The 14699-nt window shown below is 40.4% G+C and overlaps 1 long non-coding RNA gene across 1 annotated transcript; it reads left to right on the plus strand.

Annotated features, from left to right (window-relative positions):
* The first annotated feature begins 3024 nt into the window (after positions 1–3024).
* On the plus strand, positions 3025–5235 carry LOC121768043. Its single transcript, XR_006043268.1, has 3 exons — positions 3025–3098; positions 3175–3244; positions 4890–5235. It is a non-coding gene; the product is annotated as an uncharacterized LOC121768043 (long non-coding RNA).
* The last annotated feature ends 9464 nt before the right edge of the window (positions 5236–14699 follow it).

A 14699-nucleotide genomic window follows, 5' to 3' on the forward strand; every position in this document is an offset into this window, starting at 1 on the left:
TGACAAGCTGTACCCAAGACGGCTTTCCGAACTAGATATGGTCATTATGAGTTTATAGTGATGCATTTCAGATTAACAAATGCCCCGGCTGTATTTATGGACCTTATGAATCGTGTGTTTCATCCATACTTGGACAAGTTCGTCTTACTCCTCATAAACGGTGTCCTTATCTACTCAAAGAACGAGGAGGAACATGAAGAACATTTGAGGACTACCTTGGAGATGTTAAGGGGCGAGAAACTCTACTCCAAGTTCAGTAAGTGTGAGTTTTGGCTCAAAGAAGTGAAATTCCTTGGGCACATAGTGAGCACAGATGGAATTCGAGTAGACCCCGCAAAGGTGGAAGCTGTACAGAAATGGAAAACACCAACCACACCTAACGAAATTCGGAGTTTCCTAGGACTGGCGGAATATTATCGGAGATTCATCGAGGAAGATAGCAAGGCCAATGACTCAACAACTCAAGAAGGGGGTAGAAGTCAATTGGACCCCAGAGTGTGAGGCAAGTTTTCGATTGTAAGGAAAAGCTAACTAGTGCACCGATTCTAGCTATGCTAGAACCTGGAGTGAACTACGTGGTATACTCTGACGCTTGAAAGGTGGGACTTGGATGTGTGTTGATGCAAAACAACAAAGTGATTGCTTACGCGTCACGACAATTGAGGCCACACGAGTTGAACTATCCAACCCACGACTTGGAGCTAGCAGCGGTAGTACACGCCTTAAAGATCTGGGGACATCATCTCTACGGAGTCCGATGTGAGATCTTCACGGATCACAAAAGCCTGAAGTACTTCTTCGAGCAGAAATATTTGAACATGCGGCAACGAAGATGGCTCGAGTTGGTGAAGGACTACGATTGTGGCATCAATTATCACCCTGGCAAAGCAAATGTAGTGGCAGATGCTTTGAGCCGGAAGGACCATTCCCAACTGGCTACTTTTATCACCAAAGACGAAGCCTGATTCGCGAATTTAGTAAGATGTGTTTGGAAGTGGTGAGAACACTTGAAACAGTAGAAGCGCGAATCGCCACTTTAGCTGTTGAACCTGATCAAAGGTCGAGAATCATTGAAGCACAACGGATGGATGCGAAATTGGAAGAAATTCGTGTTTGAGTGCGAACCGGCGAATCTGAGAATTTTAGCAAAGAAGATGACCATGCCCTTACTTCCGAAGGAAGACTGTGCATGCCGGATAACGAGGAACTCAAAAATGAGGTTATGAGTGAAGCACATGAGACTCCTTACACCGCCCACCCAGGAAGTACGAAAATGTATCAAGATCTGAAGAAGTCCTTTTGATGGAATGGTATGAAGAGGGACATAGCATCATTTGTCGAGAGATGCCTAGTCTGCCAGCAAGTGAAGATTCTACATCAACGACCGTATGGGAAGTTACAACCACTAGAGATTCCTGGGTGGAAAAGGGAGCACCGCTATTTGGGTAATTATAGATCGACTTACCAAGAGTGCGCATTTCATACCGATTCTTATAAGCTATGGATCCAACAAGCTAGTTCAAATTTACATAAGGGAGATAGTTCGATTACATGGAGTCCCAGTGACTATCACGCCCGATCATGACCCAAAATTTACCTCAAGATTTTGGGTAAGTCTACAGAAAGAGCTTTGAACCAAATTGAACTTCAGCACCGCGTTTCACCCGCAAACCGATGGACAGTCCAAAAGAACGATCCAAACTCTCGAGGTTATGTTGGGAGTCGAGGTACTCGACCGAGGAGGAAGTTGGGAGGCAGGACTACCACTGATTGAGTTTGCCTACAACAATAGTTTTCAGGCAGCGATAAATATGGCGTCGTATGCGGCACTATACGGAAGAAAGTGTAGATCGCCGCTCTACTGGGACGAAGTCGGCAAGAGAATAATACTTGGACACGATGCAGTTGAAGAAATGGTGGGAATCGTTGCAATTCGTGAAAGGATAAGAGAAGCTCAAGACAGACAGAAATCATACGCGAATGTCCGACGAACTGATTTACAATTCCAAGCTGGCGACAAAGTTTTCCTGAAAGTATCCCCGTCGAAAGGGATAACACGATTCGGCGTCAAGGGCGAACTGAAGCCGCGATTTATTGGGCCTTACGAAATTCTTGAAGGAGTGGGCCCCGTTGCATACTGATTGGCGCTGCCACCAAGCCTTGGAAATGTGCACAACGTTTTCCATGTGTCGCAGTTACGAAAATACGTGTTCGACCCTAAGCACGTGATCCATTACGAAGAAGTCGCCTTAAATCTAGACTTGAGCTACGAGGAGAGACCCCAATCAATTTTGGACCGAAAGATCCAGAATGTGAGAAATAAACCTGTTGCTTTTGTGAAGGTACTTTGAAAAAAAAATCATAGGCATGAAGAAGCCACGTGGGAGAATGAGTGTAAGATGATGGAATTGTACTCAGAACTCTTTACTTGAGAGTAACAAATTTCGGGACGAAATTTCTGTTAAGGTTGGTAGGATGTAACGCCCCGTTTTCTAAACCTAATTTGTGAACCCTAATTTACTGGTTTTTAATGCTATTATTTTCGCGAAGCCGTGAATTAATTGTCAGCAAATTAATTGTTGTTGGACTAGAGATTTGTGAAATAAAACATTAAGCGTATATAAATAATTCCTTTCCGTGAGGTATATATTTATTGGACTCAATTCCGTGTTGGATCCGATAAATTAAATAAATAATATAAAGGTCCAGTCCGTGATAAATAAATTATGGACTGCACAATTTAAAATAAAATACAATTGGCTGTGATTTAAACTAAACTAATTAAAATAAAATATCTTTAATTCAAATATTAATTAAAGATCCTGCAGATATCTTCCTCCTCCGTGAAAAGATACTCCTCCTCCGTAATCTGCAAATAAATACCAGATAAATGCAAATTAATTCAAAAATAAGAAAAAAAAAGGAAAATTCAAATTCATTCCCTCAACACGTTGAAACCGTTCCTCTCTCTCCCACAAATCTCTCCCATATCCCCAACCCCCTCTCCACTACATTAAATCCTATATCAGTTATTCTTTTCTCCACCTATCGTACCTGCAAGCAAGAAAGCAAGAACCATTCTTCAACTTCTATTCAAGGTAATCAATTTCATCAATTCGTTTTGTGGACTTCTCAATGTTGTTCGAAATCAACATCTGTAATCTCTGTTGACAGAAACCACATCCGGAGGAACCTCTTTGTTCACCCAACACTATTATCATCCCAATTCAACTTCAGGCAGAAGGTAAAAATTCCTTTTAAATTTGAACTCTATACACATCAAACACACGCTTACTTTCTGCATTCACCCATGACTGCCATCTTAAACTCTCGCAAATTATACGAACAAACTCCCATCAACAATTGAACACCCTCATTGTGTAATTCAAAATTAAGAACGAAAAGAAACGTTTTTGATCGAGAATTTACCTTTCGGAGTTAATCGGGGCTGCGTGGGATCTGTTCGGAGTAAGTAGGGACTGCCCGATTGAATAACGGCGACGGTGGTTGGCGGCACGGGCGAACGGCGCTGCGTCTCCTGCTGCGGCTTGACCCCGCGACGGCGGCCTCCGGCGAGGAGCACAGCAGCAGCTACGACGGCGGCGACAGCAGCTCCCCGACGACGGCAGCGACTGTGCAGACGGATCTGGAATTCGCGAACGGCGACAACAGTGGCGTCGCATCTCCCGGCAGCGTCTGACGGTGACGGCAACTGCGCAGCAGCGGCGGCGTCGCGATTTTCCGACAGCAGCAGCCGCCCCGTAATTCCGACGGGGAGTCGGAGGAAATGTCGAGCTTCAGCAAGTTTTTCGTCGAGGAAGAAGAAGAGAGGTAGAGAGAGAGAGAGAGATGGTGTTAGACGTGGGATGGGGGGGTTCTTTCCCCTTTGGGCTTTTTGGTTTTAAAAAAAATTGGAGTTGGGCCTTGGTTTAAAAATAGAGTTGGGCCCTTTTAACTTGGTTAAGGGAAAAAATAAGGATGGGAGTATTTTAGTTGGGCCAATAATTAAATAAATCTTTGAATTGATAATTAAATTAATTGTGGGGAATTATTTAATTAATTTCGGAATACTTCAACGAATGAATAATTATGTCCTAAGCCCGAAATAAATATAGTACAAGGGAAAATGGTTGCGATAATTTAACTACACATTTTTATTATTTTGGGGATTTTATTTCGATATCATTAAGAAAATACGAGGAGCCAACGGTGGAAATTAGGGGGCGTAAGCGGCCTCCGAATAATCGAGACAAAACGAGATAAATAACTTCGCTTAGGATGCATGCATCTTTTTTTTTTTTTATTTTAATTTGAAAGTGTGTTGATTTATCTATTATATAAATTGTTAAAGGTGAATCATCTCAAGGGAATCGTGATCGCAAGGGAAAGAACGTAATTTCAAATTAAGCACTCGAGGTGGGCTTTCTTTTAAATAAGGACAATGTCCTAAATATTTTATCGATGGAAATGAAACTGTGTTTATCATGCCGTGATTTGATTTTTACGTGCCTATCTGATATGGCTATGTGCCATTGTTATATAAATCGAATTCGGGTCCTCGTAGGGCCGCAAACCCTACTTGGACTAGTGTACACCTATGGTAGATCGTGTGCTAGCGTACGGGCTGGCCGGTCTAGTGGCTTGGTTTGTGGCCACATTCCAAGTCATGTATTGGCAGATATGGCTAACGTCTATGGGAAAATGACTGATCAGTCGACTTTTACTATGGGAAAATGATTTTAGTGCCTCGGGCCTTTCTAAAGCTAAACCCCGACGGTTACTTAAGTATGGCATGATAAATTGACAACTTTTATTGAAAATGTTTTCGGCGTGAGCCCATTGAGTATTCTTATAGTACTCAGCCCTGTATGTGTTTTCCCTATGTGCAGGTTGAGCGGCGACGAGGATGTGGTGGTGTTGAGCAAGTGAACCTAATATGTTATTGATGTCTTTGAACCTTGAGTGTCGTTGTGTCGTCACACATGACGTCACTCTTTCTCTTGGTCGTTTCCGCTGTGACGTGTCGTTAAATTATGATTTATTTGGGCCGACAACTTTAATTGTTGGGGTATTGGATGTTCTGAATTTCTTGTTGGATAATATTAAACTCTTGCTTATTTATTTGGATATTAATAGTTGGTCCATCTTGTGTTGAAACCCTAATTCTTTTCGTCTTTCTATTTAATTCTTTTAATCACGATCGCCCGTATTTATTAACCCTAGAGGGTGGTCGTGACAGATTTAGTTATACCTTCTTGAATCAAAAACCAAACGGTAGAAGCAAAGATTGATGCGATTCGTCGGGAACTCTTGAAAATAAAACTTCAAGGGATGCAAGAACAAGAATGGAAGAAATTTTGGAGAGGTTGAAGAGAGGGAGGAGAGGTGAGGCACGAAAATTATGAGGGAGAATGGGGGCTAGGGTTTAGTTTAGGTAATTATATAGTCCTAGGTTTAATCCCATTAATTAATTAATTAATTAATTGTGGAGGAATAAAATAGAGGCCAATAAATATAATCCCACAATTAAAAAGAAGGCAAAATTTCGAAAATTAGGTTAATAAATTCAATAAGGAATTTATTTGGTATTTACTTGGAGAGAAATAGATTCACAATTTAGGAAATAAGTCAATGAATATTCCATAAACAAGGGAACAAAATAAATTAAATCTCCAAGTAGGAAATAATGAGGGAAGGGGCGAAAATCTTGATGGTGTGCACAAGGAAATTATTTAAATCCTCAATTAAATAGAATATGATTTAAATTTGGTAATTTCTTTATAGGAAAAGACTCCCATAAAATAGGCAGCAATAAAATAGATTTCCCCAATGAAATTAAGCTAAAAAAAGTGTGGGATGGAGACACAATAGAAGGAAAATATTCACATCCCTAATTAATTTGGCTTAGGTATTAATTTGGTATTGAATAAAGGGAATTCCAAAAAATAGGAAACAAATATATTCTCCTCTACAAATAGGGGGGGGGGGGCAAAAATTGACTTAATTAGCCACAAGGAAATAATGCAACTCTTAATTTAATTGGGGTGAGGAAATAAAATGTGGCAAGATTTAATTGGATTTAAAATAAATGAAGGAATCAACAAGGTACCAATTTTATCAAAGAAACTAATTCATCCTCTTAATTCAAGTAGAGGATATCCGAAACTCACAAAAATAATAGGTTAGAGTTCGAGTTTCATGTAGCACAATTTAGGGATAATTTGATTTGGATTTAATTTGGATGAATATCCCAAAACAATTAATTAAATCCAAGAAAATTTCCAATAATTGGAGGGGCCGACAATAGTCACTTTATTTGGCTAAAACAAGATGCATGATCTTTATTTAAATTGATTCCCCACATTAAATATAACTAGCACTTCATTCCAATATCCCCATGACGATTTATTCCACATAATCAAACTCAATCACGTAGCAACAATTTAAATTTCATAAATGAAATTTCCAATCGACATATCTTAAATAAATATCACAAAATTTGGGATGTTACATCCTTCCCCTCTAAACAGAAATTTCATCCCGAAATTTGAACGTCTCACATAAACAACTCGGGAAACTTTTCTTTCATTTTATCTTCTAACTCCCACGTGGCTTCCTCGGGACCATGGTGCTTCCACAACACCTTCACGGATGCTATCGACTTGTTTCGCAACTGTTGCACCTTCCGATCTAGGATTGCCTCGGGTCTTTCCTCGTAGCTCATGTCGGGGGTTGAGATCACTTCTTCTTGATGAATCACGTGCTTGGGGTCGAACACGTACTTGCGCAACTGCGACACATGGAACATGTTGTGCACGTTCCCAAAACTGGGAGGTAACGCCAAGCGGTACGCTACAGGGCCTACAAAACGCGGTTTCAGCTTGCCCTTCACTCCAAACCTCACAACTCCTTTCGTCAGGGATACTTTCAAGAATACTTTGTCACCAACATCGAATTTGATTTCCGTTTGACGCACGTCAGCATACGACTTCTGCCTAGCTTGAGCTTCTTTGATCCTTACGCGGATTTGATGTACAATTTCGGTCATTTCCCTTATAGCGTCGGGTCCTAACATCTTCCTCTCACCAACTTCATCCCAATAGAGTGGGGATTGACACTTCCTGCCATACAAAGCTTCATACGGAGCCATATCGATCGTCGCTTGATAGCTATTGTTGTATGCGAATTCAACCAACGGTAGAACAATTTCTCAACTTTCCATTCGATCTAAGACAACGGCTCGTAGTATATCCCCAAGTGTTTGAATCGTCCTCTCTGACTGCCCGTCCGATTGCGGGTGATAAGCAGTGCTGGAGTTCAATTGTGTGCCCAAATCCCGTTGCAAACTCATCCAAAATTTTGATGTGAACTTCGTATCGCGGTCGGATACAATGGTCTTTGGCACTCCATGCAAACGTACAATCTCACTCACGTAGAGTTTAGCTAACTTGTCCGCTCCATAAGTAATCTTAATCGATAAGAAGTGCGCGCTTTTAGTAAGTCGATTGATAATTACCCATATCGCAGTGTTGCCCTTTTGTGACTTCGGCAAACCTGTCACGAAATCCATAGCTAGATGCTCCCACTTCCACTCGGGAATTTCAAGTGGTAGCAATTTCCCATATGGCCGTTGGTGTAATGCCTTCACTTGTTTACATGCTAGACATCGCTCCACATACGACGCTACGTCCCCTTTCATTCCATTCCACCAAAAATGTTGCTTCAAAACTCGATACATCTTCGTGCTTTCGGGGTGAGCTGTGTAAGGCGTGTCGTGCGCTTCACTCAAAATCTCATCTTTTAGCGCCTCATCGCTCGGCACACACAATCATTCATCGTACGTCAAAACATTATCCGCCTCCTCACGGTAGTGATCAAGCTTCTCGGCTCTCACCTTCACACGTTCTTCCAACTTCTCATCACGTCGTTGGGCTTCTATGAGCTTGGTTCTCAAATCTGGCTCAATCACTAGTGTCGCGATTCTTCCTCCTACTGTCTCGGGCGCTTTCACTATCTCCAATCTCATTCTATCGAGTTCGCGAATCAACGCTTCCTCTTGCGTTAGGAAATAAGCCAATTGCGGTTGGTTCTTCCTACTCAAAGCATCGGCTACTACGTTAGCCTTGCCCGGATGATAGTGAATACCACAGTCGTAATCTTTCACGATCTCTAACCAACGTCGCTGCCGCATGTTTAGCTCCTTTTGCTCGAAGAAATACTTGAGACTCTTGTGATCCGTATATATTTCGTATCTCACTCCATAGAGATGATGTCTCCAAATTTTTAGTGCATGCACTACTGCTGCTCGTTCCAAATCGTGAGTCGGAAAATTCAATTCATTCGGTCTCAACTGTCGGGAAGCGTATGCTATCACTTTCCCATCTTGCATCAACACGCATCCAAGTCCTACTTTCGATGCATCAGTATAGACAGCGAAGTCCTTGTCAGCTGCCGGTACAGCTAGAACAGGTGCTGTAGTCAACTTCTCTTTCAACAGTTGGAAACTCGCCTCGCACTCCGGCGTCCAAACCACTTTGATTCCTTTCTTCAACAGTTGTGTCATTGGTCTCGCGATTTTAGAGAATCCCTCGATGAAACGTCGGTAGTATCCCGCCAATCCCAAGAAACTATGGATTTCACTCGGTGTTTTCGGCGACTTCTGATTTTGCACAGCCTCGACCTTCACTGGGTCCTCTTGAATTCCATTATCCGTCATGATAGGACCAAGAAAGTTCACTCGAGTCAACCAAACTCACTCTTACTGAACTTGGCATAAAGCTTCTCTTTTCGTAATGTTCCCAACACAGTTTGTAGGTGCCATCCATGTTCCTCCTCGTTCTCCGAGTGTACTAAAACGTCGTCGATGAAGACTAACATAAACTTGTCAAGGTACTCGTGGAAAACTCGGTTCATCAAGTCCATGAAGACAGCCGGGGTGTTGTTCAGCCCAAATGGCATCACGACGAATTCATAATGGCCATAACGAGGGCGAAAAGCAGTCTTAGGCACATCCTCTCGTCGGACCTTTAGTTGATGATATCCCGATCTCAAGTCCATTTTCAAAAATACGCCCGCTCCTCGAAGTTGGTCAAATAAATCATCAATCCTTGGCAGTGGGTACTTGTTCTTCAAGGTCATCTTATTAAGCTCACGATAGTCGATGCACATCCTCATTGTTTCATCCTTCTTCTTAACGAACAACACTGGCGCTCCACACGGTAACACACTAGGTCGAATAAAACCTAAGTCTAACAGTTCTTGCAACTGGATCTTCAACTCTGCCAACTCTTTAGGGGCCATTCGGTATGGTACCTTTGACACTGCCGCAGACCCTGGTTCCAAATCAATAGTGAACTCTACCTGTCTGTCGGGTGGCGGTCCAGGCAAAGCTTCGGGAAACACATCGGGAAAATCTCGTACTACTGCCACGTATCCCACTTTCAAATCCTTCTTTACCTCTCTGTTCAAGTATACAAGATACGCCGGACGCCCTTTTCTTATCATCGTGGTTGCTTGCAATGCGGAGATTATGGAGGTTCGTCGGTTCATGGAGATCCCATATAAGATAGTCGGCTCTTTGCCCGGGGCTTGAAAAGAAATATGTCTCTCTTTATAGTAAATCGTTGCATGGTTCTCGGTAAGCCAATCCATTCCCAAAATTATGTCTACGTTCTCCAAAGGTATAACGTGCATCACTTGGGCCATTACTCGTAATCCTCCAAACACAAACTCTATGTTCGAGCAAGTTCGCACAAAATCAATCAAACCTCCAACCGGTGAAGACAACCTCAAACCTAATTCAACCTGTCTACAAACACGTCCGCATAAAGTGCATTCGAAAAGCTCAACCTCACCCATTCCTCCAAGTGTAGCATTAAGAACTCGAAAAATGATCAAGCAGTCTTACTTGGATATAAACTGATTTCAAAATTGTAGCTACACTGCTGAAAGTGTCTTAAGCAGAAAGGCTGCAGAATTAATCAAGAAAAAAAAACATCTCTAGTTCGACTCTTCCGGGTCTTCCTAACTTGCAACAATTGGTTTTGATCATCTCCACGGCGTTTGAAAGAACATAAGATAGATCATGAATATAGGGTGAAATCGAATTAAATCTCAAATCTCATAGTAGGCTACGAAGGTCAAAGGAACTTTTGAAAGGAAATCTAGTGGATTGAATTCGTTAAGGCAAGGTAAAAAATGTAGGCCTTAACTTTGTTTTGTAAAAAGAAAAGTTATAATATGGAAATGATACGTATAGTGGAACAGAACCAAAAGAATTCCACTCTGTAAGAAAGATCTTGAACAGACATGGCTACAGAATGAAGGCTGAAAAAAAAACTAGTTCGAAGAAGAATATCCCATAGAAAACATGTCTGCGAAACGTGAACATGTTGAAGGACATAACTGCAAGCAACTTAGAAATGAAGTTTAATAGCAAAGGCTCACAAGGTCAAAATATTGTTCATAATTAATAGGTCAAGGAAGACTACAACCAATCCAAGTGTCCAAAGTTATGAAGGCAACACCACTTTCCAAGAATTGAAAGTGCGTTATGACTCAATGGATGAAAAGAAATAATAAGCGTTACTTGCAAAGAGTGAGTGAAACAAGATGTTAAATAGACAGGGGCTCACGATTATTTGAAAGGTCCTGAAAGACAATTTCTTAGAATTCAAGTAAGAACTGTTGATTAAAAAGTTCGTTCTAGCTTTTAAAATCGCACCTCCTCATTCATCTTTCACGAGCCGAAACTGGTAACATCGCTCTAGTAGTTGTGGGTTCCACGCTGAGATTCTTCGTATCGTTGCCACTAATAATTAGTCGGAATCCATATCTTCATAATATTCTTTGCACCTCATAAAAACCATTCTCTTAAAATATCGCAATTTTACTCGCGCTCCCAACGTGCTATAACAATCATCTTCGTCGCACCACCACTTTTGACGCAAGAATGAGTTTACATATTGGATCACAAGTATGATCTCTCCCCGTTATAGGATTAAATCATTTAGCATCTCCTCTTGAAGTTCTTTTCGTACGTAATGTCTCTTCGTATTCTCTTTATTCTTATCGTTCAAGAAAAACGATATGAATTTGTAATCATCTAATGGAGTTCGAATTCGCACTACATATTTCCATTTATCTTATCCCTCAGAAAAGTGATATTGTAGTTGTAACAACTAAGTTCGACATCGTTCGATCAAATAGACATCTTGGGTATTCTAGGTTTGCAACAAAGTTCATAGTATCATACTTTCTTCTACCAACACTTTCATAAAGTACCTCACACTTTTACGTTCATAATTCATCAACTTAAAACATGATTCACATACCAAAAGATTCAACATGCATAAACGTATATCGCCATGCATAACTACGTCATATTCCTCATTCACTTCCAGATCTAAATTTTCCCAAAAGAAACGAACTAACATGCTTTCGTTCAAGGTTCAAAGATTTTCTGAAATTTTCAACAATTTCCCATAACATGTTATAGTTTTGTCAATCAAATTCCACTATGAACAACTAGTCCTTACCATTGTAAAACATCAATCTCAAAGTTTTCTTTTCCACATAATCAGACACCATGCACTTCACCTGTATGTTTGAAACAAATATTTTTTAAAAAAGTTACAACATTCTCAAAACAACTCATCAATCTTCATCTTTCGTATAAAACACTCCATCTTCCTATGTTCACATGCTTACGTCATCACTTTCATACATATAACACATACTTAGGTCATCATACCAATCTTGCTCATGTCCCACATAATCATACCATAACAATATCATATTCACACATACAACACGTGCTTAGATCATATTGCCAATCATGCTCATATTCCACATAATCACACTATCCCAATATCGTTTTCACACATATAACACATGTTTAGATCATCACGCAAATCATGCTCACATTTACGTCCTTTTCACATCATTTATTCACGAATTTAGAATCACATCACATCATCACGTAATTACATGCTCATGCATTCTTTTGCCCAAACCATCCTCATCATATCATCAATCTTATACATCGTTCTCATATTTCATCAACAACTTAAAACATACCTCACTTTCCTTGGTTGAGCGTGATGCTTGGATGTTGAGCCTTCGTGACACTTCTAGTCAATAAGGGTTCACTAATCTAGACTTAAAGTGAAAGAAGACTCTCGGACCAGAGCGAAAGAACAAAGCTCTGATACCACTCTGTCACGACCGCCCAAACTAGGGGTACTACAAACGAGGCGATCGTGACCACGGGATAACATTAAAGACAACATTTATGGATAACATTTTATACGAAAACTTAATTAGCTTAAAGGAATAATATGTTAGTTCATTAAAAGTTTAGACAACAAATTTTTAGTTTAAAGAAACTTAATGTTATAAATTTATTATTAATTAGCAACGACTTATGGCAAAGGATTTTTCAAAAGAAGCAGCGGAGAAAATAAATATTAAAATCCAATTAACCTCCAAAAGAAAACATCCTCGGGATCAAGGTTCTTCGGAATCGAGAAAAGAAGATGTTGTGCTTATCTCAAGAACCTTACATCAACACAGTATTTAGTCGTTTTAGCATGCAGGATGCCAATAAAGGTTTTTTACCTTTAAGACACGACATCCATTTATCTCAAGAGATGTACCCTAAAACGCCGTCTAAGATACAAACAATGAGAAGGATTCCATATGCTTCGGCAGTTGGAAGTCTCATGTATGCTATGCTTTGTACTAGACCTGATATTTGCTTTGCTGTTGGCATGGTGGCAAGATATCAGTCGAATCCGGGCCAAGGACATTGGACTGCCGTAAAGAACATACTCAAGTACCTTAAATGGACTAAGGACTATGCTCTAGTTTACAATGCAGTCGAGCTCTGTCCTTTGGGATATACTGACTCAGACTTTCAAGCTGATCAGGACTCGAGAAAATCTACTTCAGGATATGTGTTCACCTTAGGAGGTGGAGCCGTAATTTGGAAGAGTGTGAAGCAGAAATACATTGCGGACTCGACCATGGAAGAGTGTGGCCGCTTCGGAAGCTGCAAAAGAGGCTGTATGGTTCAAGAACTTCCTTATTGTCACGACCGCCCAAACTAGGGGTACTACAAACGAGGCGATAGTGACCACGAGATAACATTAAAGACAACATTTAAGGATAACATTTTATATGAAAACTTAATTAGCTTAAAGGAATAATATTTTAGTTCATTAAAAGTTTAGACAACAAATTTTTAGTTTAAAGAAACTTAATGTTATAAATTTATTATTAATTAGGAACGACTTATGGCAAAGTATTTTTCAAAAGAAGCAGCGGAGAAAATAAATATTAAAATCCAATTAACTTCCAAAAGAAAACATTTGGTTTAGTTCACGAAAAACCATTTCAGAGTAAGAGGGTAAACATCAGATTAACGCCTAACACAATCAAACATGCTCAAACACAGTACGAAACAGAATAAAGTCTTGAGACATAGTTCAAAAATATAGCAGCAGAAATAAGGTTTAAAGAGAGTCAAGGATGACGTCTATGTATGAAAACATAACACATCCAAAGTTCCTAGGCCAACTCAACATCCACCACAACATCTCGCTCAACCTGCACATAGGGAAAAACATATGCAGGGCCGAGTACTTGTTGTACTCAATGGGCTCATGCTGAAAACATTTATACAGTTATGTCATCCATACCAGTGATCTCGAGTTTTATACGTAGTAAAGAAATATCATCGAGAACACAAAACCGTTTCATAGACTGGCCAGTAAAATAATCTCCCCATTTTCTCAACAATCCATCTATCACAATCATCAATCCACAGTGCGACGAAAGTGTGGCCACACTATTCGCCCACGAGACCGGCCGACTAGCAAGGACGGCTCCCGATCTCACCAGTGTACACAGCATGATAGGGTTTGCGGCCCTACTCAGACCCGAATTCGTTGCACAACACAGCCATATAGCCTAACAGAGTAAACTCAGACGAACTAGGCATCAGGCACACAATCTCAATCAAGACAATCCATGGCATGACATAACAAGTTAAACCACCCTTATAACACCACATCATATTTTCGGAAAATAAAAAGATTTGTAAAGAAAGCCCACCTCGTTGGTTTAATCAATTCAATATCCACTTAAGGCAACCCTCGTTCCTTGTGCTCACGTACACACAATAACCCTTGCCAATCATCACAACACAAATCAGCCTTCCATAAATTCACATTACCATGCATGTCCTATCGTTCCTTTTATCATTCCCTTAATTTACCCATCCCAACATTCATCAACCTAAGGAACAACATGCCATAATATTTCTCAACGTGTCACACATAATCACGTCACAGGATACCTTCCCAAATCATACATGCATCATATAATTCATTAAAACTTGGCAACAAGTGATATTTCCACATAACAACAAATCTAGCAGAACTGCGCGGTTTGTTTGTAAAAATCACCAAAAATCCATCCGACCTCATATGAAGCTAAAGTTTACCACACAGTAGACACATTCAAGTTCATCCAGTTAAAATTTCTCACTCAAATCATGTCGATTGGTCAGTCAAAACATTAATGCAACTCTCTAGTCGGAACATAAAAATTCTGGCAGCACTGCTCAGTTCATTTGAAAAATTCACCAAAAATTCATCCGATACCCAATGAGGCTGAAATTTTCACAAAACACAGAA

The sequence above is a fragment of the Salvia splendens genome, chromosome 15, assembly GCF_004379255.2.
Source record: "Salvia splendens isolate huo1 chromosome 15, SspV2, whole genome shotgun sequence".
In the NCBI taxonomy this organism is placed as follows: domain Eukaryota; kingdom Viridiplantae; phylum Streptophyta; class Magnoliopsida; order Lamiales; family Lamiaceae; genus Salvia; species Salvia splendens.